The sequence below is a fragment of the Cynocephalus volans genome, chromosome 3 (genome assembly GCF_027409185.1).
Source record: "Cynocephalus volans isolate mCynVol1 chromosome 3, mCynVol1.pri, whole genome shotgun sequence".
Lineage (NCBI taxonomy): Eukaryota > Metazoa > Chordata > Mammalia > Dermoptera > Cynocephalidae > Cynocephalus > Cynocephalus volans.
The window spans coordinates 52737080-52749550 of NC_084462.1; the positions used below are offsets into that span (position 1 = coordinate 52737080).

The 12471-nt window shown below is 43.2% G+C and overlaps 1 long non-coding RNA gene across 2 annotated transcripts in view; it reads left to right on the top strand.

Moving 5' to 3' along the window:
• The first annotated feature begins 10569 nt into the window (after nt 1–10569).
• LOC134372123 (uncharacterized) overlaps nt 10570–12471 on the top strand; it is a 41015-nt gene continuing 39113 nt past the window's right edge. Inside the window, exon 1 of one of the 2 annotated variants that reach the window (XR_010022896.1) lies at nt 10570–10646. This is a non-coding gene — a long non-coding RNA (uncharacterized LOC134372123). The remainder of the gene's footprint in view (nt 10647–12471) is intronic. The other variant, XR_010022897.1, reaches the window with a different exon arrangement.

A 12471-nucleotide genomic window follows, 5' to 3' on the forward strand; every position in this document is an offset into this window, starting at 1 on the left:
TTTTAGATCTCCCTAGGAGATAAGGACTCCAACCCTGAGATAATAGCAAGGGCTTGTAGCTGATCAGTCCGCCAACTGCAGACTCCATGACACAAAAGCACCTGGTCCATCATGGGACCCTGACATGAGACTCAGACCCTCTGCTGATCCCATGACCAGCCTCTCACTTTGCTTTCAGGACAAAACCCTTACAGCACCTTCTCTCCTCTTCCCCTTTGTAAACCCTAGAACAGGCATGAGAAGGCAGGATGATTTTTTAGCCTGGTCATCCCCCAGATGTCGCTTATCTGAATAAAACTTCCAATCTTTGCACCAACTTTTGGGCTTTTGGATCATTTGTTTAATGTGAGAGGGCAAGCCGAGCCTGTTGATGGTAACATGTAGAAGGGCTATGGAGCTGGCTAGAGGGCCCCAACATATTCTGACCTGACCCCTCCATAGGCAGTTCTAGGGTTCTGGAACCTTCCTGTTCAGGAGATCAGTTGATATCCCTTAGCCTGTGTGCATGGTAGCTGGGTGTATTAGTCCATTTGTGTTGCTATAACAGAAATACCTGAGACTGGGTAATTTATAAAGAACAGAGGTTTACTTGGCTTATAATTCTGGGACAGTTGCATCTGGCATGGGTCTCAGGCTGCTTCTATTCGTGGTGGAAAGCAGCAAGCAGCTGGCGGGTACAAGCAAATCACATGGTGAGAGGAAGCAAGAGAGAGAGGAGGTGCCAGGGTCTTTTATACAACCAGCTCTCATGGGAACTAATAGAGTGAGAACTAACTCAGGTCCCCTGGTCCCCAGGGAGAGCATTAATCCATTCATGAAGGATCCACTCTCATGAGTCAAATAGCTTCCAGCACTGCCACATTGGGGATCAGATTTCCACCTGAGTTCTGGAAGGACAATACATCCGAACTCCATCACTGGGTTCCCATGGAACTGCTGCTCTTAGTAGAGAAAGATCCCACCAATCTCCACCGTAAACGTCTACATTACTAGAGAAATGGGGCATAGCTAAGTAAACAGTACTCAGGTAGTAATTCATATACAATATGTTGCTAATTAGGGCCAGTTGGCTGCTATCATATTCATGTATTTGTTTTTATTTTTTAATAAGTTGAATATATAATTTATTGTCCAAATTAGGGAACTTTCAAAAGTAAAAAATTTTATTAAAAATAATTAAAAATACATATTATTGAACTATTTTGTTAACTAATAAATTGTTTTATTGTATTGAGACTAATAAAAACTTCTCAAAATGTATTAAAATTGTTTTTTAAAATAAAAATTTTCGGGCCAGCCCTGTGGCTCACCCAGATGAGTGCGGCAGTGATAGCGCCGAGGCCGTGGGTTTGGATCCTATATAGGGATGGCCACTGCGCTCACTGGCTGAGCGTGGTGCAGACCACACCATGCTGAGGGTTGCGATCCCCTTACTGGTCAAAAAAAAAAAAAAAAATTCAAAATAAGTGTTTTTTAAAAGAATTTAAACAGGTCTATTTTATTTTATTTTATTTTCGTTCAGCAATATTTCCCCACTGCCTGCTGTATGCATGGCACTGGGCTTGGTGCTAAATAAGTGCACTGTGAGGCATGCCCCTGCCTGCCAAGAGCTGATACTGTGATAGGGAAGATGACAGAATTAATAACCACACCGGGCAGCATAGGGTGACATCCCTAGATGAGTGATTCAGGCAGAGTGTGCATTCAGGGGAGTTCAGAAAATTGGGTTGCTGTGTCAGTTGGCATGGTGAGAAAGGCTTTATGGAGCAGGTGGCACTTTATTTGTGGATCTTGAAAAGGTGATAGCATTTGGATAAAAAGTGGGGGCATTTGAAGTCAAGGAAGAGGCTGAAGAAGGAGTTGATGTAGGGCAAGGTCGTTGCCCACACACGAGAGAGGGTGAGGACTGGTCCAGGGAGTGTTGGGGAGGGAGGGGAGATAAGGTGGGTGTGGATGCTTGAGGGTGCATCGGTCAGGAAAGGGCAGAGTGGTGGTGTAGGTGGCCTGGGACTGAATCCTGGCTCCGTTAACCACCAACTACTCGTGTGCCCTTGAGAAAATAGTGCAACTTCTGAGAAATTCAGAAGCATCTTTAAAATAAAAGCAATTAAGAATGACCTAGAGGGTAGAGGTACGGTAAATTGCAGCGGTGTTTTAAAATAAGAGCTTGCGTTCTGGGGTCAAAGAGATCTGGGTTTAATCTGGATAATTATGTGACCTTGGACAAATCTAATCTCACTGAGCCTTCACGTCCTTATTTGTAAAAGGGATATTAATAGCATGTTGTGCATTCTAATAATTTCACCTACAAATCTATCTGGGTTCTTAAGGTTTTTGAAATTCACAGAGACTTACTCTGGAGACTAAGCCTAACAGGAGTTTGTTAAAGAATATTTGTTAGCAACTGGCTTTCCCAGGAGATCCAGGGAGCCAGGTTTGAAAGCATGCAAGCTGCAAGGTGGTCTGCATCACGCCATGGGACTGCTCTAGGGGAGACACCCCTGCCGTCACTGCTGGATCAGGCACTGCGGTTTGCCCTGCCAGGCTGGTACTAGACACTGTCACCTGCATCACTGCCGCTGGATTGGATGTCTTGATGCCACTCTTTTCACAGCGGCTTTCACATTATCCTTGCTGCTTTGGGTCCCTAGATTCCCAAAGGGGATCTTTTGGCTGCATCTGATTGGCAGAGATTGGGTCATATGCCTGTGCTTAGCTGCAAAAGAGGCTGGGAAATCAAGTTCAGTGTTCTACCTTAGAAGATGAAGTCCCTGAATAAGGGAAAAGGGTTCAAAAGTGTTGGATGCTACCCAGGGCTGGCCTGTGGCTCACTTGGGACAGTGTGGTGCTGAAAAGTGTTGGGTGCCAAAACCATGACTAGTATCCCTACAACACATAGCTTAGGAGCATCTTGTGAGGTCATACAAATATATAATGTATGTTAAGCACTTACCATGGTGTCTGGCACAATAAGCAAGCAGTAAATGCAAGCATTATTAATATGAACTATTAATAACAGATGTGGAAATGTCTAGGAGAAGAAGCATGCTGTAAGTGGGGGTTTAAGAGCAGAGGCTGACAAAGGAGGCTCTGAGGGAGAGGAATATCCCAGGCTCTGAAAGCTGGCTTAGCCATATGAGGAGCCTGACTTTGTCTCAGGAGCAAACTCTCCTCCCTCCATTTATTAATTTTACTTTGTTCAATCACAGTGAGAAATGTAACCTCTTGCCCATGTACTCTCTGATGGGCCTGCCCACCACATGTACCTATCTCTGTGGGAAAAATCCATGTGAATTAGCAGCTCGCTTGGTGAGCATGAACTCAGAACCTAGAATTCCAGGAGAGGAATTAGAGGATTAAGAGTTATTTGGCTCATCAGTCCCACAGCAGGGATTCAGGCTGGACAGGTCCTGTCCTGGACCAATAAAACCCCTGGACTAGTGGTGTGCTTGTGTGTTGGGAAAAAAGGCCCCAATTTGTAGCATTGGCTAGTTTCCATGGTGTAAATACTCCCACCCTATTAATTTCAAGCTAACCACTTGATGTAATGTCAATCACACCATGAATGAAGAGTTGGGAAAAGCACCCCATATGCTCTTGTGAGCTGGTAGCAGCTGGTTCTAGCATATTGCTCCCAGGGACTGTGTTTAGATGGACTCTGCTGAGGGTGGCCTCCTGAACTTCCATGTTTTCTCCTTTTTAAATTATACTTTTATCTCTAATTGCAAAAGTCCTGGTGTAGAACATTGAGATAAAGAGAGATTAAAAAAAAAAAAAAAAAGGAATCTAAAAGTCAACAGAGCAAACCACAACTTAACAAACATACTGGTATTTTTTTGCTTATAGTATTTTTTCTTCTTTGACTTCAACCATATGAAATTGATGACATTTGACCATTTTGACCTATAAAAAAGGCAATTTTATATATGATTCAACATAATATATTTCACATTGTGTATAAAGTTTTATGGCCTACTATGCACATACTGTTATATCATAAACATCTCCCCATGCCATTAGATTATCTATGAAGATGTAGTTTTTAATGACTGTCTTCTAGTAAATTGGATGTGTGACCATAATTTATTTAACCATTTATTTCATAGGATATTTGAATTTTTCTTTCTTCTTTTCTTTCTTCCTTTCTCTTTCTCTCTCTTTTTGCTATTGTAAATAATACTGAAGTAAACATTCTTATAACATTAATTTTTGTACTTTTCTCTGATTATCTCCTCAGGACACAAACTTAGAATAGAAATTACTTAAAAAAGGGTCTAAGGGTTTGAACAATTAAAAAAAAATCTTGATTCATTAATGCCAAAGTGCTTTTGCCAAACTGTACTAACTTATCCTCTAACTAGCAATATATGAAAGTGTGGGTTTTACTGCTAAGTTGTTACCAATGAATATTGTCTTCTATTTTATTTTTGTCTTTTCCAAGTGCATTTGAGAAAAATGGTAGAGTTACATACAGTATGTTTGATTTGCAGTGTAGAGATCTGCAGCAACGAATAGAGAAATGGAGGGAGATTCTTGTCTGTTATGATCATCTCCATTATGACCATCTGCCTTCAACTTCTATGCTTATGTCAAAAAGGTGGGGCAGAGGTGAAGCTGTAGACCCATGGCTGGAAGCCATTTACTACCGTTCCTCACCCATGACTTCCTTTTTTACTCACCTACCTTCTGTGACCTTTTCTGCCAACGGTATGTCAATGGGTGGCCCTAATAGATAAGTAAGGCTGTGGCCAGATAGCTGTGCATTTTTGATTTTTGACGTTTTTGAGTCGAATTACTATCATTTGGTATAGGTGACTCAGCTACGAATCATAACACAGTGCAGGAGCAGAAAGAACTGGTGTGGGTGGCTTGTCAGGCCTTGGGCACAGGGCCCTGTAATGTTGCTGAAGCTTGCTCATTTCAATCTATTTCCAACTTCAATATATGGCTTCCAGCATTGCCAAACCTGCCTTTTAATTTCCACCTGTGTGCTTGTGGGGGTTGGTGGTGGTAGGGAGGGGGGGCAGAACGCAGGCAGAACAGGAGGAACAGGAATGTCATTACCAGTTGGCAGGAACAGAGTGACAATGTGCTTGGGGGTGGAGGGAGGAATGAGCAACAAGATAAATAATTCTTCCAGTTTGCTTCCAATTGTCAAAGCCGAAAACTCAAACATGTGGGAGAACGGTGTTGTCTTTGTTCTACCACCAGTGAAGAATGTCAACAGCCGATTGTGCATTTAAGCCAAGAAAAAGGACTGGGCTGTTAGGGAAGGAAGGGGTCATTAAAACCAGATTTGCCCTTCTTTTCTGAAGTCTCTGGTAGAACACAGCAGGTGCTTGCTGTTCCATGTCATAACCTGTGTTGGGACAGCCTGGCTAGACCTTGCTGTGATGAAATGTAAACAGGCTGGCAGAGCTGGTCACAATGGGTGACACTAGAGGGACTGGCTGAATAAGTTGGCAAATAAATGTCTCTATAAGCTCAGTGTGACATTCACCTTCTATGGCCTCTGTGAGAATTAAGACACCATGCCTCTTTAAAACTTTTGGAAATACACACACACACACACACACACACACACACACACACACACACACACACACACACACACACACACGTGTTGTTGATTGAATGTCCCCCCGAACTCATTGAAAGTTAATCCCCACTGTAGCAGGGTTAAGAGGGTGGGAAATTCAATTATGGTATTTGAAAGGTGGAGCCTTTAAGAGGCAATTAGATTGTGAGGACCATGCCTTAGTGAATGGATTAATCCACTGATGGTTTAATGGTGATCACGGGTGCAGTTATGATGGCTTTAAAAGGAGAGCAACTGAGAAGTGCTCTCTCTCTTTCTCTTTCTCTCTCTCTCTCTCCCCTGCCCCCTCTCTCTCCCTCAAGCCATCTGTCATGTGATACCCTGCATCACTGAATAGAGTCACCACCAACAAGGCCTTCATCAGATGTGTTCCCTGGACTTTGGACTTTCCAGTCCCTAAAACTGTAAAGAATAAATTCTAATTCTTTATAAATTACCTGGTTTCAGGTATTTTGTTATAAGCAACAGAAAGGGACTAATACAACATGTATATATATTCTGATTATTTTTTATTGTGGTAAAATATACTTAACACAAACATGCCATCATAACCATCTGTGAGTATGCAGGTCAGTGGCAGTAAGTGCATTCATATTATTGTGCAACCAACACCACTATCCATCCCCAGAATTTTTTCATCATCCCAAACTGAAACTCTGTGTCCATTAAACAGTAAACCCCCACTCCCCCTCCCTTCAGCCCCTAGTAATTTCTATTCCATTTTCTCTCTATAAATCTGGCTATTGTGGGTACTCCGTATAAGTGGAATCATAAAATAAATGGCCTTCCATGACTGGCTTATTTCATTCAGCATGATGTCCTTAAGGTTTGTCAATGTTGTAGCATGTGTCAGAATTTACTTTTTTCAGGCTAAATAATATTCCATTGCATGTGTATACCACAGTTAATCACATGTATGTACATACCACATTCTGTTTATTCATTCATCCATCAATGACATTTGGGTTGTTTTCGCATTTTGCCTATGGTGAATAATGCTACTACGATCCAGACTTGCAAATATCTGTTCACATCCCTGCTTTCAGTTCTTTTGGGTATAACCCAGCAGTGGAATTGCTGGCTCGCATGGTAATTATATGTTTATAAATACATGGGGTTTTAAAAATGAGACAATATTGCAGTGGAAATATTCTGTATGACACCACAGTGTTGGATCCCAGCCATGATACATTTGTCAAAACCCATAAAAGGTACGACACAAAGAGTGAACTCTAATGTAAACCATGGACTTAAGTTAATATTAATGTCTCAATTCTCATTCATCAACTGTAAGAAATATACCACACCAAAGCCAGATGTTAACAACAGGGAAAACTGTTGGTGGGGGGAGGAGAACTGTACAGAGTATGTCACCGAGTAGCCCCGAAGTAAATGTTCATTCCTCTTCCTTCACTCCTTCCTTTGCAGTTCTCTGCCTTGCTGGCCATTAGATGTCATGAGTGGCACTTCTTCCAAGACGCTGCTCATTCACCTCACTCTTCTGGGGTCCTTTCTCTGGCACCCAATTCCCTGTCTCTGTACATCATTCCCAGTATCTGGCCTTCCTCCTTATTTCCAGGAACTTCTTTGAACTCCCTTGTCCTTGCTAATGTCACAGAGAGGAGGGGTGCTGTAACTAGCGAGAAGGAAACCGAGCTCTAGAGAAACCCGGTGAGCAGTTCCTGGTCCCAGGAAATGTTCAAAGTGAAGTCAGGAACAGCCTCTGTCTCAGGGCACCAGGTAGGTGCTGAATTTGGAGCAGACATTTTCCAGTTAGCAGTACTGTCAGAGAAGGAGATCATTGTGGAACCTTCTAGGTCACCCTGCTTTCCTTGGGAAGAAATAAAAATTCTTTATTATGGTCTCTAAGCCTCTGTTTGGGATTTTCAGCAACACGGTGACAGTTTGTTTGCTACAAGACACACATATTCTTTATAATATCAAACAATAAAAAGTGATTGAGCTTGAAAGAAAGAAAAGGTAAGCCCCCAGGGTGCCATAAACACAGAGGGTGGTCAGAGAGAATGGCAGAGGAATTTTACCGCTGGTGGCTGGCTGGGGTTTCAGACTGGAAAGAAGCTCTGATAGAGTTTGGACCTGTTGTCCCCCCAGAAACTCATGTGGAAATCTGATCCCCAGTGTGGCAGTGCTGGAAGCTGTTTGAGTCATGGGGGCAGATCCCTAATGAATGGGTTAATGTTCTCCCTGGGGGTGGGATAGTGGGTGAGATCTTGCTCTATTAGTTCCCGTGATAGCTGGTTGTTTAAAAGACCCTGGCACCTCCCCTCTCTCTCCCTTGCTTCCTCTCACCCTGTGATCTGCTTGTACCCACCTGCTGCCTGCTGCTTTCTACCATGAGTAGAAGCATCCTGGGGCCTGTGCCAGATGCAGCTGTCCTAGAATCGTGAGCCAGATAAACCTCTGTTCTTTATAAATTACCCAGTCTCAGGTATTCTGTTATAGCAACATGGAATGGACAAATACAGGCTCTGTGTTCTAGAGACTGAGATTTTATTTGCTATTCAGCAACCACAGACCTGACCCTAGGGACAGGAAAGCCAGAAGTGACCGCTCTTCATTAAGCCCAGGGCCTCAAAGTGTCCCTTCGTCTTGGGGACGAGGAAAGCTCTGCCCACCAGCATTAAGGTTATTAAAGGGAAATGAAAACTCCAGACCTGTCCCCAAATTGGGTGGGGGTCCAGATTCACTGAAAGGCAAGGGACTAATGTAAATGCAGTCCAGGACCACTGAAGTGCCAGGATCCTAACAAAAGCAAATCCCAACTCCTCTGTAATGATGTTTTACAACCCAGAGTACATCCAAATCCTATAGGAGATATACAACACTTGGTGAAAATGAGGTAGCAATAATAATAATAAAAAAGACAAATCACAGAAGAAAACCAGCCACAAAGAGGAAGAGTCTGCTGAAACAACCAACAAAAATTAGTACCCCAAGAAATAAAAATTATAAAATAAGCTGGAAAAAGCAAAACAAACAAACAAATGAAAAAACTCTGTAAAATAAGTAAGTTTGAAATAAGAAAGGCAAAAAAAAAAAACAAAAACAAAAACAAAACAAAAACCAATTAACGGGAGGAAGAGAATCATAGTAAAAGAACTTACCCACGGGATTCTGAACACTTTGAGACAGGGTCTCATCTTGTTTTTTTCACTCTGTGTCCCCAGAATCCAAGATGCAGTAAGACTCAATGGATGTTTGCTGAATGAGTGGACCTCCTCATCACTGCCTTTATAGGAAATGGCTGAGTGCATCTGCCCCTTTTTGTCCTATGTGTGTCAGGCTAGGATAGGTAAGTGGTCAGAGGGTGCATTGTCGGGTCTTCTGTTTGGACCCCATGTCTTTCTTTGCCTTCAATGGTATAAGGGTGTTAACCCCAGAATCTGGCATATGCCCATTTTGTAGTTTGGTACAAGGGTAAAAGAAATAGAATAAAAGTAACTTCTCTATTCAAAATGACCAGGAGTACCAGGAAGCCCAATTTTTTTTTGCCAAAAGACTGTGACAAAGCACTCTGCTGAACTCCATGCCCATACGCACACGGAGCTCCCAGCTGCATGCACAGAACTCTCCTTCCAGCTAATCCTATGGGCAGCCTGGTGAAGTGGGAAGACATTGGATTTGCACCAGAAGACTTGGGTTAGATGTGACCAGAGCATCATGAGCCTGATTCAGGTGTGAATGTCTCAACTTCTCTGAGCTTCAATTTAGATCATGTGTTGAATGGGGTGGATAAGACACAACCTCTCAGGACTGCTGGGAAGCTTGAGTAGCAGAGTGAAAACACATTATAGAAGCCAAAGTGCAGTAAGGAAGGCTGATCCCTGATATAGAGTAAAACGCTTCACTCTGTGGCATACGGTATGTGACAGGGTGAGAGCGGAGCGGAGGGGGCATTAAGATTTGTAGGGACAAATCTCTGGAGGAGGTAACATCTAAGTCAATATTGGAAGGAGGGTGGGAACTACCCAAGCAAATGGGGAGCATTCCTGGAAGAGAGACAAGCATGTGCCAAGGTCTAGAGAAGAAAGCATGTGGTGCTTTGGAAAGAGGACTGGTGTGGCTGGATGGTGTTTTCTAGTCTACCTGGCTGCCTCCTGAAGTCCATGCCATTGAACTTTCTAGGTTTTGCCCGTGTAAGCTGTTGATGAACAAGAGTCCCCTCCCCCTCATTGTCTGCTCTGGGCCTCCTGCACCCCTCTTCACCCAGCCTTTCTGGGGCTGAGCTCTCTCTAACTCCACTTCCACCCTTGCTCTGAATGTTGCCTTCTCCCATCACATTCAGATATGCCCAGCCCCAGGGCTATGTGCTCCTCCCCTCCCAGCACAGCCTCCCTTCCGATAGATGCCCACATCTGTTCTATTCCTAGCTGTGTTTATGATCCTCTTCCCCATTTATTGCTCTTCATCTTCCCAGCTGCCATTTTATTTTAAATGTGGGGTGAGCTGTATTAAACAAGGTTAATTTCATAGCCGATCAGCACAACACATGTGACAAACATCTGTGAAAACAAGTATCTTAGGAAAGTTAAATAAGGCTCAGAAGAGGACGTCCTAATATCAGACTTAGAAGCACTGGATCCGGAAGGAGACAGAGAATATGGAATCAAACCAGGACGAGAAAAGTTCCTGAATCAGTAAGCCATTCAGCGTTCTTTCTTATGCATGAGGCATAGTGTTGGAGGTAGAGGGAGATACTAAATTATCTAAGAGGTGTTTTTTTGCCAGAAGGATGTTATAATCTATTTTAGAGAGATAAGAGGAAATTAGAAAGAAAATAAAAAGAGCAAACAGCCAACATTTTAGACAGTTCATTGAGTTCCATCTCACGTGTTTGACTCCCAGCTAAAGAGATATTATTTTTCTCAATGCTGCTGTTGAACTTGATTCAGGACATAGAGCTTACTAGTATGTCATGAGCTGTATTTAGAACACACACCAATGACACTGTGTATGGTGTCCAGAGTGTGAGGGCAAGAGGGAACTGGGTTTGCTGTCACTGGAGGATTCTGCTTCTTTGGAGTTTGTGAGTAGACTCTCTTACAATCTTCTATGGGAGATATTTATAGTGATAGAAACTTGGAGTTCAAGAGTCTATGAATCCATCAGGTGTAGCCTCCTATGTAAGGTTGGAATCTCTTCCACGGTGCTCCTCTCAGGTAAATACAACTCAGTAAATAAGACATTGGATTTTGGGAGCCACACAGATCTGGTCCAGGTCCCGGTTCTGTCACTTATAAGCTTTGTGACCCTGGGTGAGTTACTAAAATTTTCTAAGCCTGGGATTCTTTAATTGATCAGGACTCTTGGCTGCAAGTGATAGAAAATCCCATTGGAATGTGTCTACATGATGTTTTCTTCTGACACTAAATGTGTGTCTTTTTCCCACACCAACAACCAATTCTCTGATTCTGTGATATCAAATGGGTGTCCAACAATTCAATTCAACTCTGACATTAACTATCTGAAGTTAATGCAGACCCTATAGGTTAAGGGCTCAGTCCCACAAGACTTCCCCCACTTTAGATGTCAGTTGCAAGTAGTTCCTGGGGCAGTCAGGACTTCTGACCAACCAGCTATAAATTTGGGGATACCTACAACCCCCCTCTTCAGGTTCAACGATTTGCTAGAACAACTCACAGAACTCAGGAAAGCAATTTACTTACTATTACTGGGTGATTAAAAATGATACAACTCAGGAACATCCAAATGGAAGAGTTGAACAGGCTAAGGTACTGGGGGCAGTGGGTGCAGAGCTTCTATGCTCTCTCCGGGCATGCCACCCTTCCAGCATCTTGATGTGGAAGCTCAGAAGCTCCCCAAATCTTGTTCAAGAATTTTATAGAGCTTAATCTCCAACTCTTGTCTGCTTCCTAGAGGTCAGTGGGTGAGGCTGAAAGTTCCCACCTGCTAATCACTTGGTCTTTCTGGTGACCAGCCCCCTCCCGAGGCTATCTAGGGATCCCAGCCTAAGCAAATTCAGCATTAACTCAGGTGTGACGGGGAGGGATTCATTACGAATAACAAAAGCCACTCCTATCACTCAGGGAATTCCAAGCACTTTAGGAGCTCTGTGCCAGGAACGGGGACAAAGACCACATATAGATTTTAGTCATACCACGGAGTTTAATTATAATAAGGGGTTTCAGGAACTTGGGGCTCATGTAGTTGGAATATCAGTGCTAGTTTTAGCCAAATACCTGTTTAGTTTTGAAATCTGTTTTCCTCCATTTCTTGGCCTCGGTCTACCTTAGTGTAGGCTGCATGCTTAGGCAGGCTTGTCAAGACAAGACAATGAAAACTGACCATTGGTAGCCTGAGATGTGTCTTAGAGCTTAGCAAACTCTATAGACAGAAAGCTTCTCTTTCTCGATAGTTTCAGAAAAGAGAAATCTCAGCTCTTCTTCTTTTGTCCGGTGTAGGTCACATGTTTATCCCTGAGCTAATCATGCAGCCAGAGGATGGAGCCCTCTGATTAGCTGGTCCTAAATCAGGCTCTTGAGCGTGGGCCCCACACAGACTGCCAGAACCAAGTGTTGAGAATGAGGGGCTCCTCAAAGGGAATGGTGAGGAGGAAGGGAATGGTGGCCAGGCAGGCGAAACAGCAGCTCTTCAGTCCCCTCTGTGATCTGTAAAATGGGGGGAGTTGTCTCTTCCCTCAGCTCCATAATTTGCTCTGACTTGTCTTCTACCGTACTCTGTCTCTCCGGGTACCCCTACGACATGCAGGAGGTGTGTGTTCTGTCTGTCTAGCTACACACAATAGAGCCTCTAGCAATTTCTTCAGGGAGATAAAATCAGAGTTTAATAATGTTTCCCACCAGACAGAATATTTTTCCACATTTTCCTAG